Genomic DNA, 25,895 nt, shown 5'->3' on the forward strand with positions numbered 1-25,895 from the left:
TAAAACAAAAACCATGTCTGTCCTTATTTCAGGCAGCGAAGGAACAAAATGTGATTATCTTAAAGGGGGGTATCTTTTTTATAACCACTGCATATATACATAACATTTATATACAGAATAGAAACACTTTTGTTTAAAACATTAACACATATTTACAAGGTTATTAGTGTCAAATAATCTGTTATAAAGTGGTTGTTAAGGCTTTAGGCTTTTTCCCTAATGCATTCTCTGCATTAAGGTAAAAGCCTTCAATGGTTAGCTCCCCCCAAGCCCAAAAAACGTATCTGAGCCCAACCTCTATTCAGCCATGTGTCCAAGAGCAGTGGCACTGCTCTCTCTCTCTTTCTTTGACTTGACATGGAGCCATTGGCTCCTGCTGCTGTCAATAAAATCCTGTGAGGACGAAGCAGGGCCGAGCTGCACTGTGTGCAACAGTAGATGCATGCAGCCTGGCTTGTGATCAAACCAGTACATCTGCCCCCATAGCGTGTGGCTTTCTAAAGGGGCAGACAACGCAGAGGAGAGGGAGCAGAGAGCGCAGGCGGAGGACCCATAAGAGGAAGTTTGGAGCTTAACTATTGTACAGGGCAGGAAGTATAGCATATACTTTATATATTATATATAGTTTGTTATTTAAAAATAATTAAAGAGGTTGTAAACCCCCGGACGAAAAAAAAACCAAAAGACCTGTAAGACAAAGGTATAATGAGCTAGCATGCATTACCAGGGCCGGATTAAGAGCATCATGGGCTTGGTGCTGAGGATTTTGAAGGGCCTTAAGGGCCGTGCCTTGGCATGCACCCAGAGGAGGAAGGGTGCAGCCATGCATGCCTAATTCAACATGGGATGCTGTCTCTGAAGCCCATAAACACATCCATGCATCTGCAACTGTCCCTCCTTGTCCGGCCTTCGTGCTGCGTGGGGAGGTTCTGAGGGAGCTGCCTGTGGAAGCGAGCATAGAAGCCAGACTTCTGTGTTTACAAGTGACAGAAGAGCGGTAACAGTGAATATTGCCAACCCGGGGCCTATATAAAGGTAGGGGCCTGGAGCTGCAGCTCCAATAGCCCCTATGTTAATCTGGCCCTGTGCATTACCTTAGACTAAAGCCCTTCCAGCGTTGCCCGCTCACTGCAGAGACTGCTAACATCTTCCCCGGTGTTTCTTCTGGGTTTGTGGGCTCCGGGTTGTGAGTGGCTGGAGCCACGATGATGTCACTCCTGCACATGCATGCAGGAGCCGCCTGTTTGTGGCACAGGCTCTAGAAGGTAAGCTGGACCTTCAGAGCGCATGCGCGATGATGTCAACAGCTGCATGCACTCTGAATATCTCCTAAACAAGTTTAGGCGATATTCACAGTACCTACAGGTAAGCCTTATCTGTAGGTACAAGTGGTGTAACAAAGTTTACAAACACTTTAAGTTTACAATCACTTTAAGTGAATCATATAATAGTGATTGTGTGCTGTCAGGATGGTCTGTTCTTCACATTATTTGGACTTGTTTTACAGGTTTCGATGCACACAGGGCATCCTCAGCTATCTGAAATGGTAACCGAGTCTTATTTTTTTAAATATTTTTAGAAAAACTCAAAAATATTTTTAGAAAAACTCAAAAATGTATAATTTCTTTTTTTTTTCTTTTTCTTACAACTTGCACATTTTTAGAAAATATGGACAACAAACCTATAGACAGGCTACCAAAAAGATGCCCTTGGTCATTTCTAGCTATTTGTATGATCCATCTCAGATTATGTTCCACACTAAGTAAGTACATATACTGAATAGCAGTACCTGTGTTATTCTGGAAGAATAGGTAACTCAGTCTCTTTATATGCTCTGTGCTTTCCACAATAACCCCATTCATATGCTGGCCAGGCACCTGTCTCCCATTCCCCATTGGACACAATGCAAATTAACAAAATACAGAAAAACAGGTGTGCAAACATAGCTGGGAACATCTGGCCATTGCATTATTCTTCTATGTCATATGTAACACTAACAATTAAATACATTTGGCTTTAACAATGGTGAGATCTATTATGTTTCCTCATGGGGATGGGATATGTTTTAAATCTCTGTGAAAGTATTTACGGCAATGAAGGAGTTAATGGAAGGATGGGCTGCTTACATGTATATCTATTGTGTAAAAGGCCAGTGACCATTAACATGGAACTCTAGTCAAAATTGGCTTTATTAGTTTTGTGTACGGCTAGGAAGGGGTAAAGCTACCTGCTGCCTGTGACCCTGCTGGCAAGATTGACTTCAAATTTCATTGTCCTGGTGATGGATGTGGTGAGGACAGAAAATTAGGGAAAACTTAAATATTAGAACTTCAAGACAAGAAGTGAGGGGAGGTCTCAACTGTGCGAACAGAAAATAATATATACCTGACAGAGGCTCTAAACTTTCCTCACTCTACCCAGATTAAAGGAAAAGGGTTTTTGCTAGAATTCCATTTCAAATACATTTTGCCAACATGCCAACTAATACCCTATGAGAAAAAAGACTTCAAAAGATATGCATGTTCTACAGTTTAGATAATTTAATGAACTTTATATTAAGTTAGTCAAGTAAATAAAAATGAAAGTAATTTTAGGCTAAAGCTGGCCACGCACTGATAGTTAGGCATGTGCAATGCGTTTCGTAACTAATCAAAATTTGGACAAATTTGGCATCTTTATATTGCATCTTTATTTTGCATTTTTATAAAAAAATATAATGAATTTCAACTAATATGAAAGAAATTATAAGGAAACAATGAATGAATTTAGCATGATTTATTAATTCGTTCAGGGGCTAATGAAACAGAAGGTCAACTCTGAGTAAATCTTACAGTCCAACCAGTGGATTCATTTTGTGCTGCAAGTTGGATTACTGGCAAAGTGCATTCCTGAGAACTGAGTGAGAAGGGTATTGTATTTAAGCAGAGGAGATGAGTTTTAACCACTTGCTGACCTCCTCAATTAGATTTACTGCTGCAGGGTGGCTCGGCTGCGCATAATCATGTAGATCTACTTGATAATGCGCGCACAGCTTCGGCGGCACGCGTGCGCTGCCAAAGCCACGCTCCCGCTGTGATTAGACAGACTGCGGGAGGAGCAGGCTTGATTGCCGCCGGCCTCCCGCAATCTTCGGCAATACTGACAGGAGAGCCATCTGGAATGTAAACAATGCAAGATGGCTCTCCTGTCAGAGAGGCAGCGAGAGATCGTGTGATTCAGCTAAGCTGAATCACAGATCTCTCTCTGCCTCTGTTCAATCCACCCCCCCCCCCACAATTAGAAAGTACATATAGTGAACACATTTAACCCCTCGATCACCCCCAGTGTTAACCCATTCCCTGCCATTGTCATTTATACAGTAACAGTGCTTATTATTCACCCCTTGACTGTATTAATGTGACAGGTCCCCAAAAAGTGTCACTTATGCCTCGTTTCCACTGAGCGGAACGGTTCGGTACAGTTGAGCGTTTCAACTGCAAGTCGGGCCACCAGGGACCATGCGGGGTTTACACCAAATGAGGTGTTTGTTTTGCTCTTTCATTTGACGTGATCATTGAAGTTTTCCTGTCCGCCAATCAGTGGAATCTATTGTGTGACGCCAGTAGCTCTGCCCTAACCGTACCGTACCATTTCCTATGGCCCTACATCTGAAGCAGGACCAGGAATGGTGCGCTTTGGTTCGGTTGTATGGGCCACTTTCATAATGGAAACACTCAAATTAGCGTACCGTACCGAACCGACCCGAAACGATCCGCTCAGTGGAAACGAGGCATTAGTGTCAGATTTGTCTGCCGCAATGTCAAAGTCTGGTTAAAAATCGCTGATCGCCGACATTACTAATAAAAAAAAAAAGTCCATAAATCTATCCTGTAGTTTGTAAACACTAAAACTTTTGCGCAAACCAATTATTATACACTTTTGGGGTTTTTTTTTTAACCAAAAATATATAGTAGAATACAAATTGGCCTAAACTGATAAAAAAATTAGATCTTTTAAATGTTTTTATTGGGAATGTTTTATAGCAGAAAGTAGAAAATATTGGTGTTTTTTCAAAATTGACGCTCTTTTTTGGTTTATAGCACAAAAACGAAAAACCGCAGAGGTGATCAAATACCACCAAAATAAATCTCTATTTGTGGGGAAAAAAAGGACATCAATTGTATTTGGGTACAGCATCGCAGGACTGCGCAATTGTCAGTTAAAGCAACTAATCGATTTGTTATAACGAATATCTATACTCTACATAAATAACGAAATATCTGAAAACGAATTAACATAACATAACGAATATAACAGAACGAAATGATTTATTTTACAAATGAAAACAAAACAAAATTTTATGTCATGCACAAGTCTACTGATTTTTGTGCAGCCTATACAGCATGAAAGGATTACTCTTCTGCTGCGGCCATTGCATTTTGACAGTCAGTCCTGCTGGCTGATGAAATACCCAAACAGCAGCTGCATCTGATTGTATGCCTGTGTGTTTCGGCCGACAATTTTCGCCCATCCCATACAATTTGTAACTTGAGGGATGTTGGGTTGGGGACAGCCAACAGAGCCACCCACTGAGGAAATCACAGGCTCTCTACAGCATCTATCAGTGGTGGAAAGACAGTTGTAGGATTGCCAGAGTATTCTTTTTAATGCAAATGGACAAACAAAAAGAAAAAACACAGAACTACCCAAATTTATAGCATTGTTCATTTTTGCCACTGTTCCTTTATTTGTAACATTGAGACTATGTTCACATATGTGCGAATTGGATGCAGATTTCCCCGCATCCAATTTGCATGGCATGCAAATGTGACCGGCACTCAACTGATTAACACAGGTCATGGAGCGGATTGCAAAAGGGTCCTGTGCGTGTTTGAGTCTGTTTCAGGTGCGAATTCAGACAAAACTTCTTACCTGAACACGGAGAACAGACACACACCGGACTCAAGGCACAAACCTGCGGCCGCACATATGTGAGCCTTAAAGCGCCAACTGAACTTCCAGCTAAATTCTGCTAAAAGAAAAGGTGTGCAAGGTCTCACAGCTTATTTTCTTTGAAAAGCAGCTACAGCTGAAGTTAGAAAGCCTGTCCTCTGCCAGCGTGCTTTAGAGAAAGATGATTGCTGTCTGTGCTGTCTGTGTGAAAACTAGAGATCTCCAATTAGCAGTGTAAAAGGATACACCTTTATCCCTTGATAATCTTTTTTTGAATGAAACTAGTTGGGAGGAGCTACAGCAGTGGCTTTATCACAGCCGCCGGGGTGTCTGCATGTAATTGATTGTTTAATATGCAAATTTACTCCTGCCTTCTTGTTAGTAGTTTTTACTTTCATTAAAAAGCCTGGATTTTGAATTACTACACCATGAGTTCCTCCTTTGTCTCTCCTATTTACTGAGCCCACTGTTAAACAACCCATCCTGGAATCTTGGCTCCTAATATCCATCGATCCCATGGGGATACTGCAATAAAGTACAACCAGACCCCCATCTTGGGGTCAGAGTAGCTGGTAAGTGGCTTGAGAGTTGGGTGTGCATTTTTTGGTGTGAAGATTTTGCTATCCATACTGAAATATGGATTTTTGATGATACACAAGTGTAAATTAACTTTTTGCACAAGAGCACTTCTCTTCTTCTATTTTCTGATGGACTTTACTGGATTATTTATGAATGTTTTTTAACACATTCTTATTTACAGTTTTTGATACGTATATGAATATCTTACTTGGTTGAATTTATGCACTTCATATTGATAGCGCAACACGTTTCTCCTTAATATTAAAGGGGTTGTAAAGGCAGGAGGTTTTTTATCCTAATGCATTCTATGCATTAAGATTAAAAGCCTTCCTTCGGTTTGCAGCAGCCCCCCCCCCTCCAGCCCCACTAATACTTACCTGTGCCCCCTCTATCCAGCAAGTGCCTCAGCTGTCCAGGACTCTCTCTCCTTATAGGCTGAGACACAGCAGCAGCGCCATTGGCTCCCACTGCTGTCAATCAAACACAGTTAGCCAATCAGGAGACAGAGGGGGGCGGGCTGAACTGCAGCTCCGTGTCTGAATGGACACACGCAGCTCCAGCTCGGCTCAGGTGCCCCTATAGCAACCTGCTTGCTGTGGGGGCACTCGACAGGAGGGAGGGGCCAGGAGTTCCAGTCAGGGTCCCCAGAATAGGAGGATCCAGGCTGCCCTGTGCAAAACTACTGCACAGAGGAGGTAAGTATTACATGTTTGGTATTTTAATAGGAAAAAAAAAAACGAGACTTTACAATCACTTTAATATGTGTAATGTTTATGTGGACGATTTGTGAGTGCAGCTGTCACTGAGAAATTATTCTTTTTGTGACACTTTTTGTGCAACTTATTTTTTGGTTTAGTTACATAGTATATTTATGGAGTATGGTGGCTGTGCAATACCATTTTAAAGTGTCCACAGCTTTATTCTCCCCCCTCCACTTTAAAACATAGTAAACTTTTTTTTTTTCTCTCTACTTAGTTTCCTTTATTTTATTTGTTGCACCCCCACCCCCTGCCACCATTCTTACCTAGGTAGGAATGGCACTTCACTCACCTGCTGCTGCCTCCTGAGTCACATGCACAGACAGAGATCTTGTGCCATGTCTGTTTACATATTGTTCTATGAACAGTAGATTGTAATACCTCCTGAGATATGTGATGTCAATATCCCAAGAGGAATTACAATCCTCAATTCATAGAACATTATGTAAACAGACACAGAGTCAGATCTCTTTCTGCATTATGGGATTTGGAGACTTTCAAGAAGTGATTGTTGCACACCCCAGACTGGAAGTTCACCCCTGCCAAGAAGTTCAGGGAAGCTGCACACAGGAACCCAGAAGCTAGGATGGTGAATATTACAATTGTACAATTATAAGTGTTTCTGGACATCTTTTTCCACAAGCATTTTTTGTCTGTGTTGTAAGCATGTTATTACAGCAACAGAACACCACCAAAGGTAAGGGGGGAGCAGAATGTATATTTTTTTTGGGAGGGTGAAGTTCCCAATTCCCCCCCCCCCCCGCCTCCTTCTGCAAAGTTAATAGAACCTGAAAGGGCCACCCACAACTTGAATTTCAGCCCATTCGGCAGGAATTAGCTGACATTTTGGCTGTGTATAGCCAGTTTTAGTGATACTTTTTCTGAGCAGCCCACTTTAGCTGGATAGTGAAGGGTGGGAGGCAATCTGAAACTTTAGAAAATGGTAAGCAGCATAGATAAGGTAAGGACAAAGTAAGTAAAATCTAGACTAGATATGTGAATATTCTCATCTCATCTGTATGTCTCTAACATTCACCCTATCATTATTTTCTACACCTGGGTTACTTTTTATGGTGTTTGCTATCATAAATGGCAAAGGAAATGCAAACCACTGAATTCAACGCTTCTACACCAATCTATGTATTGATCAAACAGGGAAATGACCCAAAACAGAATCATGTTTGAGGAGAGTAGGAAAAACCCTAAGAAATTCTTTAGATATATTAATAGTAAGAAAGCGAGGTCAGAGCACGTTGCACACATAAATAACGATGAAGGGAGGATGGTTATAGATGACACACAGAAGGCAACTGTACTAAATTCTTTCTTCTCTTCAGTTTTTACACAAGAAAAGGAGGGGTATACTGACATGAGTATTGTTAGCAGCATATCACAGGGTGTACCACTGTGGCTAACAGAGGCTGGAATCAAGGAAATAATTAATAAGATTAACGCAAATAAATCACAAGACCAGATGGCTTACACCCGAGAGTACTCAAGGAACTCAGTCGGGTTATATCTAGACCATTGTTCCTAATCTTTGCAGACAGTATACTGACAAGAACTGTACCAGCTGACTGGAGGAAAGCCAATGTAATACCAATATTCAAAAAAGAGCAGAGACATATTCCAGGAAACTATAGGCCAGTCAGCCTGACATCAATAGTATGTAAATTATTGGAGGGGATGATTAGGGACTATATCCAAGAATTTGCTTAGGACAACAGTATCATTAGTAGTAAATTAGTAATCAGCATGGGTTTACAAAGGGATGTTCTTGCCAGACCAATCTGTTAACATTCTACGAAGAGGTGAGCAGCGAACTAGACAGGGGGAGACCTGTTGATGTGGTGTGTCTGGATTTTGCAAAGGCATTCAATACAGTTCCCCATAAACGCTTAATCTACAAGCTAAGGACTGCAGGCATCGACCACAAGGTTTGTTCTTGGATAGAAAACTGGTTACAGGGGCGTGTCCAAAGGGTGGTGATAAATAACGTGTACTCAGACTGGTCTGGAGTGGACAAATTCTGTTCAGTTTATTCATAAATAATATAGAGGACGGGATTATTAGTTCAATCTCAGTTTTCGCAGATGACACAAAAATAGGCAGGGCAATAACTTCACATCAGGGCATAGAAATTTTACAGAATGACCTGAACAAAATAATAGAGTGGGCAACAACATGGCAAATGAAGTTTAATGTGGAGAAATGTAAGGTAATGCACTTGGGGGCTAAAAATAAAAACGCAAACTCCTCACTAGGCGGGGAACCTCTGGGGGAATCAAGGATGAAGAAATATCTGGGGGTCCTAGTGCAAGGTAGACTAAGCAATAGCATGCAATGTCAAGCTGCAGCTGCCAAAGCCGGCAGAATATTAGCATGCATAAAGAAGGGGATATATTCTAGAGATAAAACTATAATCCTGCCACTTTATAAAACTCTGGTCCGGCCACATCTGGAGTATTCTGTCCAGTTTTGGTCACCAATCCTCAGAAGAGACGTGCTGGAACTGGAGAGAGTCCAAAGAAGGGCAACTAAACTAATTAGGGGATTGGAAGACCTTAATTACAAGAAGCGATTACAAGTGCTTAACCTATTCTCCCTGGAGAAAAGACACCTCAGAGGGGACATGATAGCGATTTGCAAATACCTCAATGGCGATCCCAGCATAGGAAACAAACTATTTAGTCTAAGAGAATGTAAGAGGACACGTGGTCACACAATAAACTTAGGGGAGAAGCAGTTTTCACTGTCAGGGGGGTGAGAATGTGGAACTCTCTTCCACAATTGGTGGTATCAGCGGGGAGTATCAATACTTTAAAAAGACTCTTGGATGTGCATCTCAAAGAACACAATATTCAGGGATATGGGAAATGAATATCGTCGCTGACACACACACACCTACACAGGCTGAACTGGATGGACTGTTGTCTTCATTCCACCTTAATTACTATGTAACTATGTGAAAAGAAGCTACAGTAACAGGAGCCTGCTGAAATTGAGTTATAAAAAAGGCATTATAAAACAATTTTAGTTAAAGGCAAGCTAAAGCCAACCATAGACAGTTGAAATCTCAGGTCGGTTCAGCAGGTATTGGCTGAGATTCTAAAAACATGTATAGGCAGGCTGATTGTACCCAAGTTGATCGATCAATCAACTTGGGTACAACTAGTATGTCAACTAGCATTTCAGATATAGCCGCTAGCAAAAATCACAGTGTGTTCTCCTAGCAGGGACGGTTCCTCCCTCTTCCCCACTAGGAGAACACTTTAATCTGGGGTAGGGATTGTCAGTGTTGATGGGGAAATTGAGCACTTTTCTTTTCTGCAACCTATGGTTGAAGGAAAGAAAATAGCACCACCTTTGACCAGTTTAAGTTACCTTTCAGTTTCCTGGATATCAGTTAACTTCATATGTTGAGTTACTTTTTATTTGGCGTTGGTGTATTGTATTATAATAGAGAAAAATATCTTTGTTTACTCTACCACACACTTATCTAAGGTATTTGCAATCACTAGTACTACATATAGTGACACAATTACATAGCAATTTGGAAAGATAGGAGATAAAACTCTCCTATGCAAACATTCACACATATTTTCTGTCAATATATTACTTCCACATTCATCAAGCTTGTATTGAATGATGTAATTCTTTTCAGTGACGGTAACAAACACCTGTATTGTATTTCCATGTATTGAAAAGCTGGTAAACTCCCAGGAGAAAATACATAAGCATCCAAGCTATTTCACATATGACTTTATCTTTCTGTACGGTAGAGCATACCTGCAACTTGAGTTTGATTACAAAAGTCCCCAAAATAATATTGCATTCATAGGTGCAACCTGGTGAGTTAGGTTCTCCAACCGCGAGATCCCCCTGCCCCAGTTTTTAACTCTGTTCCTGTCCACCTGGGAAATCTGAGGGTTTCTGTCCATCTTTCTACAGTGCCTTAAAAAAGTATTCATACCACTTGAAATTCTCCACATTTTTTCATGTTCCAACCAAAAACGTAAATGTATTTTATTTGGATTTTATGTTATAGACTAACACAAAGTGGCACATAATTGTGATGTGGAAGGAAAATGATAAATGGTTTCAACATTTTTACAAATACATATCTGAAAAGTGAGGCACGCATTTGTATTCAGCCGCCCCGGAGTCAATACTTTGTAGAACCACCTTTCGCTGCAATTACAGCTGCAAGTCTTTTTGGGATGTCTCTACCAGCTTGGCACATCTAGAGAGTGAAATTTTTGCCCATTCTTCTTTGCAAAATAGCTCAAGCTCTGTCAGATTGGATGGAGAGCTTCTGTGAAGAGCAAATCTCAAGTCTTGCCACAGATTCTCATCTGGATTTAGGTCTGGACTTTGACTGGGCAATTCTTACACATGAATATGCTTTGATCTAAACCATTACATTGTAGCTCTGGCTGAATGTTTAGGGTCGATGTCCTGCTGGAAGGTGAACCTCTACCCCAGTCTCAAGTCTTTTGCAGATTTTAACAGGTTTTCTTCTAAGGTTGCCCTGTATTTGGCTCCATCCATCTTCCCAACTCTGACCAGCTTCCCTGTCCCTGCTGAAGAAACGTATCCCCACAACATGATGCTGCCACCATCATGTTTCACGGTGGGGATGATGTGTTCAGGGTGATGTGCAGTGTTAGCTTTTTGCCACACATAGAGTTTTGCTTTTAGGCCAAAAAGTTTAATTTTGGTCTCATCTGACCAAAGCACCTTCTTCCACATGTTTGCTGTGTTCCCCACATGGCTTCTTGCAAACTGCAAACGGGACTTCTTATGGCTTTCCTCAACAATGGTTTTCTTCTTGCCACTTTTCCATAAAGACAAGGTTTGTGGAATGCAGAACTAATAGTTGTCCTGTGGAGAGATTCTCCCACTTGATCTGTGGATCTCTTCAGAGTTACCATGAGCCTACTGGCTGCATCTCTGATTAATGCTCTCCTTGCCTGTCAGTTTAGGTGGATGGCCATGTTTTGGAAGGTTTGCAATTGTGCCATACTCTTTCCATTTTTTGGATGATGGATTGAAAAGTGCTCCGTGAGATGTTCAAAGCTTGGGATATTTTTTTTATAACCTAATCGTGCTTTAAACTTCTCCACAACTTCATCCCTGACCTGTCTGGTGTGTTCCTTGGCCTTCATGATGCTGTTTGTTCACTAAGGTCCTCTAACAAACCTCTGAGGGCTTCACAGAACAGCTGTATTTATATTGAGACTAATTTATACACAGGTGGACTCTCTTTACTAATGTGACATCTGAAGGCAATTGGTTCCACTAGATTTTAAGTAGGAGTGTCAGAGTAAAGAGGCCTGAATACAAATGCACACCACAGGTTTCAGATATTTATTTGTAAAAACATTTTGAAAACCATTTATAATTTTTCTTCTTCATTTCACAATTATGTGCCACTTTGTGTTGGTCTATCCCAATAAAATACATTTACATTTTTGGCTGTAACATGACAAAATGTGGAAAATGTCAAGGGGTATGAATACTTTTTTAAGGCACTGTATGGTCTATCCCTTCCTGCTGAATGCTCTATAATGCAAAATAAATGAATGATTCAGCAGGGAAAGTGGGAGCCCCTCATAATGGCCACAGCAGATGTTCAGACCCAGGAATTCACCACCCATGTTCTGAAGGGGTATAAGAAATGTTTACTTGGTCTAACTTTTCAGCCTCAACCAAAAACTGAAATATTCATTTTGGTTGGACTGACCTTTTAAGGATCCCTTTGTTTATCTATGTTCAACCAAACTCACAGATAATTAAATAGCTGTTAGTTAGGTTGTTGTTCGGTTCCAAGTGTGCACTCTTGACAAAAATTTAAAATTAAAGGAGTTGTAATTTTTATTCTATGCATTAAGGTGAAAAACCTTCTTGGTTGCAGCTGCCCCCCAGACCCCCATTTATTCTTACCTGAACCCAAAAGTTTCCACGATGAGCACGAGCCCAGCAGCTCCAGCCACTGTCTTGGGTCTTCATTGGATAGATTGATAGCAGCTGGAGCCATTGGAGCCAGAAGCGGCACCGGGACACCCCAGAAGAGGAGGATTGGGGCTGTTCTGTGCAGGAAAGTATAACATGTTTGTAATTTAAAAAAGAGAAAAAAGAACTTTTACAATCACGTTAAGCTTCGAAATACATTCAGAAGAATACTTTTTCAAGGCCTTAGTATTTCATCTACACATTGCTTTCGATTCCTGTAATTTCATAATATAGGGCAATAGTATAATTTTTTACAAAATCTGCATCTTTAGCTAATAAAAGGTCATCACTGAGCTCCAATTAAGTGACTTTGTCTAGGCTGAGATGATGCTATCTGTCTGCTGCAGGCAGAAGGAGGCACTTCCTCAATCTCCTTGCCCTCAGTGATCAGACTGAAGCGTTCTATCTTTGTAAGAAAGGTGAAAGTAGAATAGGCTGATCTGTGTCAGATATTTGTAGGAAGAACTACATAGACCCCAGGATTGACATGATTGCAGTATCCCTGAGCAAATAGCCCAGTTCAGGACATACAGTAAATGCTGACCTTGGAGGATGCCTGAACAAAGATCCTTTTAGGGAGTAAAGCAGGTAAAAGAATTGTAAGGGAGTACTGTGATCTCTGTGAAATCGCATGTGATGTCTGTCCTGTCCGACCAAACTCGCACAGGACCCTTTCTTGGATCCACACCAGCATCGGATCGCATGGGTGCTCACACATCTGATTCATGTCTGAACTGACAGTCCACTCTGCGATATGCAAACTGATCTGGGGGTGTCGTTAACTTCGTATTCACACCGCCAGTGATTCGCATATGGCAGTGTTAACTGCCTGTGAGTTGAGTGTGATGCGGGAAACCGCAGTGGATTCGCAGGGTTCCCGCATCGTATATGTGTGAACCGGGACATACTATTTTGCCATGAATCAATATATCTAATGGTAGATTACATGGAATTAAAAAATTCCCCAAGGAACTTTTTGCCATGATGTAATAGTATGCACAGAAGACTCACCTGCCAAGAATTCCCCTCCAGCGTTGCTGCGTCAGATTGGTCTGGCCGCGATGACGTTAGTCCTGCACATGCGCATTGGAGGGGGATCATCGCGGCACAGAGCGGTTCTGTAAATGTTTACCGAGCCATGCAGGCGTGGCTCAGTATACATTAACGCTGATCGGCAGGGAGAAGCAGTTAAGACAAAAAAGACCAATATGGTCTTCAGTCATAAAAATCCTACCTGTCAGCATATTTTGGAGAGTTTATTTCCACTTTACATGATAATTCTTTTTTTTTTTTTTATCACAATTGGTATACATTTTACCTTATTGCCTTTGTACTGTTTTTTATATTACACTTGTACTTTGAGAATGAGATACTATTTGTTGCTTGGATGAAATAAATGTCTAAAGGGAGCTCACAAACACTAAATATGGATCATGAACTCTACATACATTTTTCTATAAAGTTTTCAACAAGATCACTCTATGACACCTGAAGGTTATCCTTTGCCATTTTCATTATGGAATAACCTGTATGCTCCTAGGATATATTTCCTCACATCGCATACAATAAATCCACTCCATATACAAACATTGTTTAAAAAACACAATCCATCAGAAGGACCTATCTCACCCTTACATACATTTTCCATTAGGATACCTAAAACTGCTACAACCTTGTCTGGTATATTCTTTATCATCCCTAAATCATATTCCTGTTACTGGGCAGCACAGAGGGCTCAGTTATGATCACTTTGTCTGTCAGGGCTAATCACAGCAAGAAGACAAGCTAGACATTATTATCGGCAATTTATTATTTAAATAAGTCATACACCAGATGTTCCTGGAATCAGCCAGCAATAGATTTCAGCCACTCAATCACAGCCATTCACCCATAAGAGGCATTTCATTTAAATGAGAACTTTTGGCATGACTTCATTCGTTCTTCAGCGTACGCTACCACTTAGGAACACATATTAAAGCAGCAATAAAGTTAAAAAACACACTTAGCTTTCGCTTCTCTAATTGTTTCATAATTTAAACTGTGCCTAATAGCCCTAAGGAGGCCTTGAAGCCTGTCTTCTGCAGCACTAGAATGTCAGGCACAAGTAATACCCACTGCCTGGATTCGGTTACAAAGGAAAATTCCACTGTAACCAATATATTATAAATTGCTGCCACAAGTCCTTAATAACAGCCAAACTAGTGGAGGAGTTATGAGCAGACCACCACAACAATTGTATATTACATGGAAGCATTACATGCTGGAAAAATGTACTGCATTCTCAAATGATTGCATGAGTTTATAAGGCTTAAATCAGCCACAAATGGCTGCTCTTGTATTTTGGCCCAAGTGCTGGGTAAAGGGATGATGGTCAATCAGCCACACAAGTAGGTGGTCCCAACCTTGGAATTTCATTTAAACCTCTCTGATATTAGAGAGTGAGTGTATGCATGTACAACATCAAATCAATTTGGCCTTATCTCTGTTCAAAGATAATAGGAAAAGCAACAACTGCGGTCTTGCATGGAAGTGGATGGTCTTGCTAGCCAGACATTCAAGTCACACAGCTTTTCTTGCATAATGCCCAGTACACACGTTCAGATAATCGGACGCATTTTGTTGCATGATACTAACATCGAATTCAACAATGTGTACAAACCGTATGATTTTTGTCGTACGATTCGGGAAAAGCTTCCTGGTTGCTTAGCTACGTATCAGATGGTGCAAAACAAAAACAATGGCAGCCAGGCTTTTTCCGTGTTATCTTAGTGTTTCTGATCACGCACGGTCTTTGTCGATCGATTTTTAGCGGACGCATACTGTACTGATGAAATGATTATCGTTTGCGGGGCTATCGTATGACAGAAGTTTTCCTGTTTGTCCCTTGGGATTTTGTTGGACCAACTGTCGTGATCGGCTGTCGAAAACTGTGTACTAACGATCAGATTATCGTGCGATCAGGTCGAAAGCGAGTTTTATCGTACGATTATCGGAACGTGTGTACGGGGCATTAGACATGTCCATGTCACATGAAACAGTGCTATATTTTCTGTCTCCTGTGACAGCCAGGTATAGTCCCAGTGCAGTATCAGTGCCTGTGTACAGTGTATATTTGCTGAGATACTGCAGCAAATGAGTTATTACCCGCAAGAAGCAAGGCCAGCCCTCATATGTGCCTAAGTATGTCTATATTTGGATAAATTGTCCTAGGATTTATTTAGTTTTTGGAGGAAACACCATTATTTTTCTTAATGTCAGGGGTGTCCAACCATAGGCTGCATGCTGCTCAAGATTATTATTATTATTATATAGTATTTATATAGCGCCGACAGTTTACGCAGCGCTTTACAACTTGAGGGCAGACAGTACAAATACAATACACTTCAATACAGTAGGAATCAGAGGACCCTGCTCATTAGAGCTTACAATCTAAGAGGGATGGCTATGAATACAAAATGGTAAACTTCCATCAAAATTTAGATTTTGGGGAGGATGTTTTGTAAAAATGCGTTTACACTTTGCAAACACATGCGGTCAAATAAAAATGTGACAGGCCCAGTCACTGTACTGGACTTTTCTAAGTTTTATCTTTCCAAAGAAAAATCTCCCACTCGTCACAATCTCACCTTATTCATGTCATCAGTTTTTGGCAGCAACTATATTTGTGAGCAACTAGTTTTAAGGATGAAGCACACAAAGGGCAAAATTAGAAACAAAATATCTTATGAGCACCTTGAGAAATCATTGCGAATTGCTACTATATCCATCCAACCAGATATTGATGTGTTCGTTTATCAAAAACACTGTCAAATATCCCACTAGTTTTATGTTGACCTCTTACTTTTTTTAATAAAAAATATTTTTTAAAAATGACGTTTTATTACTCAGATCGGTACATTATTTATATCAGTGATCGATAACTTGAGATCTGCCTGACTTTTCTGCTCATCAGCTATCCTTATTGTTAGTATATTGTATGTGTGGCCCAAGACAAATCCTCTTCCTCCAATGTGCCCAGGAAGGTCAAAATGTTGGACATCCCTGCTTTATGTCTTAGTGCTGAGATTTTGTTTTTGCATTTACATTTGCTGTAGTATTGTTTCTGAAGTTATTGGATCAACATTACACCTACATAGCTCCCAACTGTCCCTGATTTCAAGTCCATCCTTTTGAATTCCCTCTTTCCTCCCTCATTTTGGTCTGATTTATATAGTTGTATATAAAATTCATTTATCTAGAGCAGTGTTTCTCAACTCCGGTCCTCAGGGCACACTTAAGCCTAGTACACACGCAACGAATTTCCGCCGACCGCTCGTCCGTCTTTTGTCCAGAGTGGTGTCTGTTGGTTGGAATGTGCTCTAGACTGCACACGAATTTTCCCGCACGACAGAATTCTACTTCAGAAGTGATGTCATGTGTTGGATTGCTTTCTATGTGTTCTTTCATCTCTGAGCATGCCTAGTCTTTCTCATATGATTTTTCCCCATCGAAATCTGTACTAATGAGACGAAAATCGGACGTGTTTTGACGGTCGACAAAAATTATATAGTCTGCACACCAGGATTTTTTCGGCCGAAAAGTCGGAGTCGGTTGTCGGAAGCACCATACTAACAAGCCGAAAATTGGCAGATCGGTCGTCGGACGAAATTTCCCGTCCGAATTTCTACTCGTGTGTACGGGGCTTAACAGGCCAGGTTTGGAAGAAAACTGAAATACATCACAGGTGATATCATTTGCTGCTCAGTGATTGCAGTATCTAGTCTGCATCTCCCCAAGGTAAAACCTAAAATATGGCCTGCTAGTGTACCCTGAGTTGAGAAACACAGATCTAGAGCCCTGGGCTCTATCTGTGCAGTGTGTGTGATGTCTTTTCCCCACACACTGTCTGCTACTGCTGAGAAATAGCCTTTGAACTGTTTTAGAAGGATATAGAGATAAAAGAATGCTGCAGATAAACAGTTACAACTTAGATGATGATTTGTTTCATCTCTGTGGGTCATCTGAGGCCAGTTATTTTAGTGGGTATATGTAAGGTACATTGTAACTCAATGTACATGTACCTTAGATTCCATTGTCTTTGTTACATTCTGAGTCCTCTTCCACTGTCAGTGGGAAATCCTGAATACTGCTGAATACTGCAGAGGATGGAGTTACATTATGACCGTGTGTGCTGGCCCTGGGAGTCCAGGATGACTTGGATAACTTACCACCAGCGGTGGGTTCCTGATCCTCTATGCTCACCACAGGTAGTTGAATCATAGAGCAGTGAGTCTGCAAGGGACAGCACTGAGAATAAGGTAAATATTGCAAAGTGGTCTGCTTTTGTGTTTTAATTCCTGCAGAGTTTTTAATTATTTAAATCAAATTCTGAAGTTGAAATTTTTTAATCTTGGAATATCAGAGTTAAGAAGGCATTGTCAGTCACCTTATATGTAATTATATCTCTTCTTTGGTCACCTGAAAACTAAGAATTCCTATTTTTTTATAGTAAATTAGCACAAACATGCCTATAAGTGGGCCATATCCTGGAAGGCAAAGGACACTTTGGGCCTCTATTGTTTTGGCCCTGGCTTCATTTGTATTTTACATCAAAGTGTCAGTGACAAGATATGTCCCGAGTAAAGTGATGGGTCCTTGCCACATTAAAATACGCACCTCGAGTACAAGATGGACCATGTGAGAGTTCCACACTGGATGGCTCATTCTACACACGTACATGTGACATAATTCCATTTACTATATACAATAAATGGATGAACACTTTATTCTTAAATTCATTTATTGCCAAATGACACAGAAATGTTTCCAATTGATTATATCATTTAAGTTTAATTGAAGACTGTGTTTTCTAATGCATCACTCCTTTATACCATTAATTGATTTCTTGAATGGCTCCCAGTATTCGGTCCCTGATAAATTGTACAGATAGGAACTATCAGACATTAATTTATTTGGTATGCATTGATTTCTTATTACTTGATGAATTGTGTCATTGATTATACAGTTTTTCCTCCAACACCTTTAATTGAAGTCTGTACGTTCTCTAATGCATCAATCCCATACATCCCATTAATTGGCTGCATGACATCCAGGTGAATTAGACAGGAACCATTTATACTGAACAGCATAATGTAGTAATAATTCCTGCCAGTGATATGTGCTTCAATCCAATGGGTGTGTATTAAGACATATCTGGAGTTTAGTTTTTACTGAGTAATGGACTTCCCTTAGATCATTTTAGATAGACAGACAGATAGAAAAACAGAGATAGATAGATAGATAGATAGATAGATAGATAGATAGATAGATAGATAGATAGATAGATAGATAGATAGATAGATAGATAGATAGATAGATAGATAGATAGATAGATAGATAGATAGATAGATAGATAGATAGATAGATAGATAGACTGTAGATAGATATAGGAACTTAGGAAGTGGTAATGAAGAAAGCCCATGAGGTTATAAGTATGGTGGAAACCATTATGGATTTGTTGTGATGCTGGCTCCAGAACTGTCATGTTCATCCTGGCTTTACTGTCTGAATACCTTGAACAAGTATACAAGACAATAATTCACAATTTAAGACTTCACTGGCTAAATGCCTGTTTCAACTTGGTGACTTATTATGGCCATACATGGCTAGATTTCTCCCATTCAGCCCACACATTAAAGAAGAGAAAGTCAATATATTCTTCTATGCACACTATGCAACTTGGATGGAGAAATCTTCAATGCCAGATATTGTATTTAGGCAACTGCAGCAGGCACGGCTGCCTGAACACCCGACCAGTGACTGGCATCTGATTGGAATGGTTTAAAAACATTAATTGGATTGCACACGGTTAGGAGCAGCCAACATTATTGATTATATACAGTGCCTTTTGAAAGTATTCGGCCCCCTTGAACTTTGCGACCTTTTGCCACATTTCAGGATTCAAACATAAAGATATAAAACTGTAATTTTTTGTGAAGAATCAACAACAAGTGGGACACAATCATGAAGTGGAACGAAATTTATTGGATATTTCAAACTTTGTTAACAAATGAAAAACTGAAAAACTGGGCGTGCAAAATTATTCAGCCCCTTTACTTTCAGTGCAGCAAACTCTCTCCAGAAGTTCAGTGAGGATCTCTGAATGATCCAATGTTGACCTAAATGACTAATGATGATAAATAGAATCCACCTGTGTGTAATCAAGTCTCCGTATAAATGCACCTGCACTGTGATAGTCTTAGAGGTCCGTTTAAAGCGCAGAGAGCATCATGAAGAACAAAGGAACACACCAGGCAGGTCCGAGATTCTGTTGTGGAGAAGTTTAAAGCCGGATTTGGATACGAAAAGATTTACCAAGCTTTAAACATCCCAAGGAGCACTGTGCAAGCAATAATATTGAAATGGAAGGAGTATCAGACCACTGTAAATCTACGAAGACATGGCCGTCCCTCAAAACTGTCAGCTCATACAAGGAGAATACTAATCAGAGATGCAGCCAAGAGGCCCATGATCACTCTGTATGAACTGCAGAGATCTACAGCTGAGGTGGGAGACTCTGTCCATAGGAAAACAATCAGTCGTATACTGCACAAATCTGGCCTTTATGGAAGAGTGGCAAGAAGAAAGCCATTTCTTAAAGATATCCATAAAAAGTGTCATTTAAAGTTTGCCACAAGCCCCTGGGAGACACACCAAACATGTGGAAGAAGGTGCTCTGGTCAGATGAAACCAAAATCAAACTTTTTGACAACAATGCAAAACGTTAAAGCAACACAGCTCATCACCCTGAACACACCATCCCCACTGTCAAACATGGTGGTGGCAGCATCATGGTTTGGGCCTGCTTTTCTTCAGCAGGGACAGGGAAGATGGTTAAAATTGATGGGAAGATGGATGGAGCCAAATACAGGACCATTCTGGAAGAAAACCTTATGGAGTCTGCAAAAGACCTGAGACTGGGATGGAGATTTGTCTTCCAACAAGACAATGATCCAAAACATAAAGCAAAATCTACAATGGAATGGTTCACAAATAAACATATCCAGGTGTTAGAATGGCCAAGTCAAAGTCGAGACCTGAATCCAATCGAGAATCTGTGGAAAGAACTGAAAACTGCTGTTTACAAACGCTCTCCATCCAACCTCACTGAGCTCGAGCTGTTTTGCAAGGAGGAATGGGCAAAAATTTCAGTCTCTCAATGTGAAAAACTGATAGAGACATACCCCAAGCAAATTACAGCTGTAATCGCAGCAAAAGGTGGCGCTACAAAGTATTAACTTAAGGGGGCTGAATAATTTTGCACGCCCAATTTTTCAGTTTTTTATTTGTTAAAAAAGTTTGAAATATCCAATAAATTTCGTTCCACTTCATGATTGTGTCCCACTTGTTGTTGATTCTTCACAAAAAATTACAGTTTTTTTATCTTTATGTTTGAAGCCTGAAATGTGGCAAAAGGTCAAAAAGTTCAAGGGGGCCGAATACTTTTGCAAGGCACTGTATGATTGAATGCAGTTGCTGTTCAGCTGGGAATCTTTTACTCAACTCAGTTGGTATTTTAAATTGACCTTTGTTGAGACTGTTGGTGCTGACAGGGCCACCCAGGGCTCGAATTTCAACAAATTCTGCTGGAATCAGCCTAAATTTAGCCATCTACGTTTAGCCTAGCTAGGTACTGATACCAGCATCAGGATAACAGCCCAGAGTCTGCACCTCCAAGTCAGCAATGGCAGCTTCCATAATTTCACTCCTACAGGTTTCCTTTAAATGGCAGCTCTGCAAATAAACTGTTTCACCACAGTCATGAGCGCAAAAGAAAAAATGTTTAAAATGAAGGAGCAGATTCTCCCAAACTCTCTGATAGACTCACTAATTTGTACATATTGCATAGATCGCATCTGACCTCCATTCTCCGTTCCAGATTCAAACCACAATACAGCTCAGCCTGCCCCAGATGCAATGAAAGCAATGCTCCTTTTTTACTTATTACCTTCTTGCCCTGATATAATGGGGTTACTGGACTCAAGTAGTTAATTTTCTCCATGATCCTATGGGATCTCCACTCACCCTATACCCCAAACAATGTATATTGGACCTCCTTCCCACCTTGGAAGAGGACAAACACCTGCATGTTTTTCTCCATGACAAACTTTTCACAGCCAGAGTACTGATTGCAAGGATCTGGCTTAGGCCCCTTTCACACATGCTGTCCGTTTTTCCGTTTTTAATCCATCCGTTGACGGATGAAAAACAGACATCAATGTATCTCTATGTAAAAACGTATGACAACGGATGATCATCAGTTAACATCCGTTTTCATCCGCTTCCGTCAATGTCCGTTTTTTTGAACGGATGAATGCCCTATTTTTCATCCATCAAAAAAAACGGATCGGACGAAAAACGGATGAAAACGGATGAAAAACGGATGACAACGGATGAAAAATGGATGACAATGGATGAACAACGGATGACAACGGATGAAAAACAGATAACAACTGATGAAAAACGGATGAAAAACGGATAACAACTGACGAAAAACGGATGAAAAATGGATGACAACTGATGAAAAACGGATGAAAAATGGATGAAAAACGGATGGAAAACTGATACATTTTGACGTGACTGAACTGATGAACTGAACGGACTGTATGTGTGAAAGGGGCCTTAGAGAGTTCCCACCAACCTTTCAGAACTGGGACCTTGCCTTACAAAAAAAGCTCTAAATGTACACAGAGGGTGTCCTAACAAATACCATAAAATCTGGGACAGATGGTTGGAGAATGCTGCTACATGTGCTGGTGATGAACTGGTCACTTGATGAATTACTAGGCTATAGGCACCACGAACCATCTAAATGTTTGTCCTTCACCCTATATTATTATGTTATTTGGTCCAATGTGCAAGATGTCTGCCAACCATCTATCGTATAGCGTCTTTTGATGAATATACTGTAGGTACCATCCATTATCTACCATGTATTTGTCTATTTTGTATGAACACGTTTTTGCTCCTTGTTTTGGTGCTGATTGCACTGGTACGTATGTATGTGAACAAAAAAAAATCCTGAGGAGCTCATTGTACTAACTATGCAATGTTAGTGTAGCAATCTCCCCACTGTGCTACTGTGTTTTGACAGGGGGACTGTCCCCCGCTAGAACACACCGGCCAGTGCCAGGGCCAGACTAGGAATAAAATTCAGCCCTGGAAATAATTTCATACCAGCCCCATAGCATTATTATACCAGCCCAACAGCATAATGTCATTATTTTCTTGTTCATAAAAGGGAAAACCATGCATTTTAAACCACATTTGAAGAGTGTATTATAGATAAGACAGATATGAAAGCATATAGGGCTTTATATATATATACTGTATATAAGAGCAAATTCTGGTTAAAAGTGTGGACATGGTACAGAAGAAGGTCATAGACTGTGTGGACATGGTACAGGAGGACATGTCAGAGGCTGCGGGCATGGTACAGGAGATACAGAGACTGCGGGCATGGTACAGGAGATGCAGGGGCTGTGGACATGGGACAGGAGATGTCAGAGGCTGTGGGCATGGTGCAGGAGATGCAGGGGCTGCAGATATGGTACAGGAGATGCAGGGGCTGCGGACATGGGGCTGCGGACATGGTACAGGAGATGCAGGGCTGCGGACATGGTACAGGAGATGAAGAGGCTGCGGACATGGTACAGGAGATGCAGGGGATGCGGACATGGTGCAGATGTCCGAGGCTGCGGGAATGGTACAGGAGATGCAGAGGCTGTGCGAGTATGGTACAGATGTCAGGGGCTGTGCGGGCATGGTACAAGAGATGCAGAGGTTGCAGGCATTGTACAGGAGATGCAGAGTCTGCGGGCATTGTACAGGAGATGCAGAGGCTGTGAGCATGGTGCAGGAGATGCAGAGGCCGCGGGCATGGTGCAGGAGATGTAGAAGCTGCGGGCATTGTACAGGAGATGCAGAGGTTGTGGGCATGGTGCAGGAGATGCAGAGGCCACGGGCATGGTGCAGGAGATGTAGAGGCTGCAGGCATTGTACAGGAGATGCAGAGGCTGCAGACATGGTACAGGAGATGCAGAGGCTACTGGCATGGTGCAGGAGATGCAGTGCTATGGACATGGTGCAGGAGATGCAGAGGCTGCATGCATGGTACATGAGGCAGAGGCTGCGGACATGGTACAGGAGATGCAGGGGCGGCAGGCAAGGTACAGGAGATGCAGAGGTTGCGGGCATTGTACGAAGATGCAGGGGCTGTAGACATGGTGCAGGAGATGAAAAGGCTGCTGGCATGGTGCAGGAGATGCAGTGCTGCGGGCATGGTGCAGGAGATGCAGAGGCTGCAGGAATGGTGCAGGAGATGCAGGGGCTGCAGGCATGGTGCAGGAGATGCAGGGGCTGCGGACATGGTACAGGAGATGCAGGGGCTGCAGGCATTGTAAAGGAGATGCAGAGGCTGCAGACATGGTACAGGAGATGCAGAGGCTACTGGCATGGTGCAGGAGATGCAGTGCTATGGACATGGTGCAGGAGATGCAGAGGCTGCATGCATGGTACATGAGAGGCAGAGGCTGCGGACATGGTACAGGAGATTCAGGGGCGGCAGGCAAGGTACAGGAGATGCAGAGGTTGCGGGCATTGTACAAAGATGCAGGGGCTGTAGACATGGTGCAGGAGATGAAAAGGCTGCTGGCATGGTGCAGGAGATGCAGTGCTGCGGGCATGGTGCAGGAGATGCAGAGGCTGCGGGAATGGTGCAGGAGATGCAGGGGCTGCAGGCATGGTGCAGGAGATGCAGGGGCTGCAGGCATTGTAAAGGAGATAGAGGCTGCAGACATGGTGCAGGAGATGCAGAGGCTGGGGGCATGGTGCAGGAGATGCAGAGGCTGGGGGCATGGTGCAGAAGATGCAGGGCTGCGGGCATGGTGCAGGAGATCCAGTGCTGCGGACATGGTGCAGGATATGAAGGTGCTGCAGACATGGTACAGGAGATGCAGGGGCTGAGAACATGGTGCAGGATATGCAGGAGCTGATGACATGGTGCAGGAGATGCAGGAGCTGCGGGCATGGTGCAGGAGACGCAGGGCTGCGGGCATGGTGCAGGGACTGCAGCCATGGTGCAGGAGATGGAGGGGCTGCAGACATGGTGTAGGAGATGCAGGGGCTGTGGACGTGGTGCAGGAGGTAGAGGGGCTGCGGAGGGGTCTTACTTACCCATCAGTGAGGCACCTTACATTTAAAAATGGCGCTGCCCGGCACCATCATGCACCATCTGCCCGAGAATAGCCAAGCGTATACGGGCTTTCCTGAGCAGTGGCGGCGCATGCGTAGTTGACATGTCCGACTGGCCGCAGCCATTTTATTACGGGTGCCGCTGCAGGAAGGGGGATTTTCCAGCCTATCGTGAATATTCCTGGTATCCCGGTAGGCCAGTCTGGCCCTGATCAGCGCTTGCAGCCATGCTGATCAGATGCCGATCAGCTGCTTGTTTTCTAGCATACTCATTCAACAGAAGCTGGTCGTGAGATCAACTTCTGTTGGACAAGGACCTGTACACACGGGCTAAACATCGACTGGTTTCTGCTGTATTTGCAGATTCCAAACTATATTCAGCCCATATGTACGGCGCTTTATCCCCTGACTTCAATACCTTCTCAGTCACTGACAGAGAACTTTTATATGCCTATTGCTCTCAGTGTCTCAGAAACACTGAATTCAGCATGATAGTCAGGTAGCTAGCATTTTCAGAAAAATAGCTAATGAAGTGTTCTTTTTTTCTCTTATAAGGTTACCTTTAAAACTGCAAGTTTCTCGGAAAATGTGGGCTGCATAGGCAAGACAGTGTTTAATACATGACATTATGCTACACACACATACTTGGATACTGACTATGCACATCTTGTACAGCATTGCTCTCCTCCTCCAGACAATGCCAGGTGTGTGAGGCAGAAATTGGGAATGTATACAGTGATAAATGGACACACATCCCTTCACAGCCCCAGAAGCTCCCACATGTTCTCAGGATATAGATTTTTATCACCTCTATAAATTTAAATTACAACAACCAAGGGAGATGACACCTTTCAGATTATTTTTACTATTGCTCTGGTGGAGAAAAGTCAGTATTTTCTTGCAGGTGAAGAACATCTGAAATATTGTGACTCCAATATGCCTGCAGAGCATTTAATTCCAGGGACGAGCAGACGGCAGGCCAGTTGCAGCTTCCTGAAGTTCTATCAGCAAATAACTGGAAGTGAATTGCGGCCAGCAATGAATCTGTTTAATGGGAATTCTGCACCACACCAAATTATAATGCATTTGGCTTCAGTTCAGGATTTATACAGTATTTCATTGATCATAGTGTTTCGTTTTGGGTCACTAAAAATTTTGGAAAGTTACTAAAATCTTTTATACTTTTTTTTTATACGTGTCTTAAAACAATCGTTATCACGAGTAAGACACTATGGGTATTCATGAGAAGTGAAAGAATGAAAGCTGGGTCTTAATAATTTATAGAAATTAGTTTTCCTTTGCTGCAGTTTTATTATTCAGCCTGTAACATTTCGGGGCAATTCAACTCAAGTGGTGCATGCGATTTGTAGAAGTAGTGCC

Source organism: Pelophylax lessonae, assembly GCF_965119305.1.
Source record: "Pelophylax lessonae genome assembly, chromosome: 5".
NCBI lineage: Eukaryota > Metazoa > Chordata > Amphibia > Anura > Ranidae > Pelophylax > Pelophylax lessonae.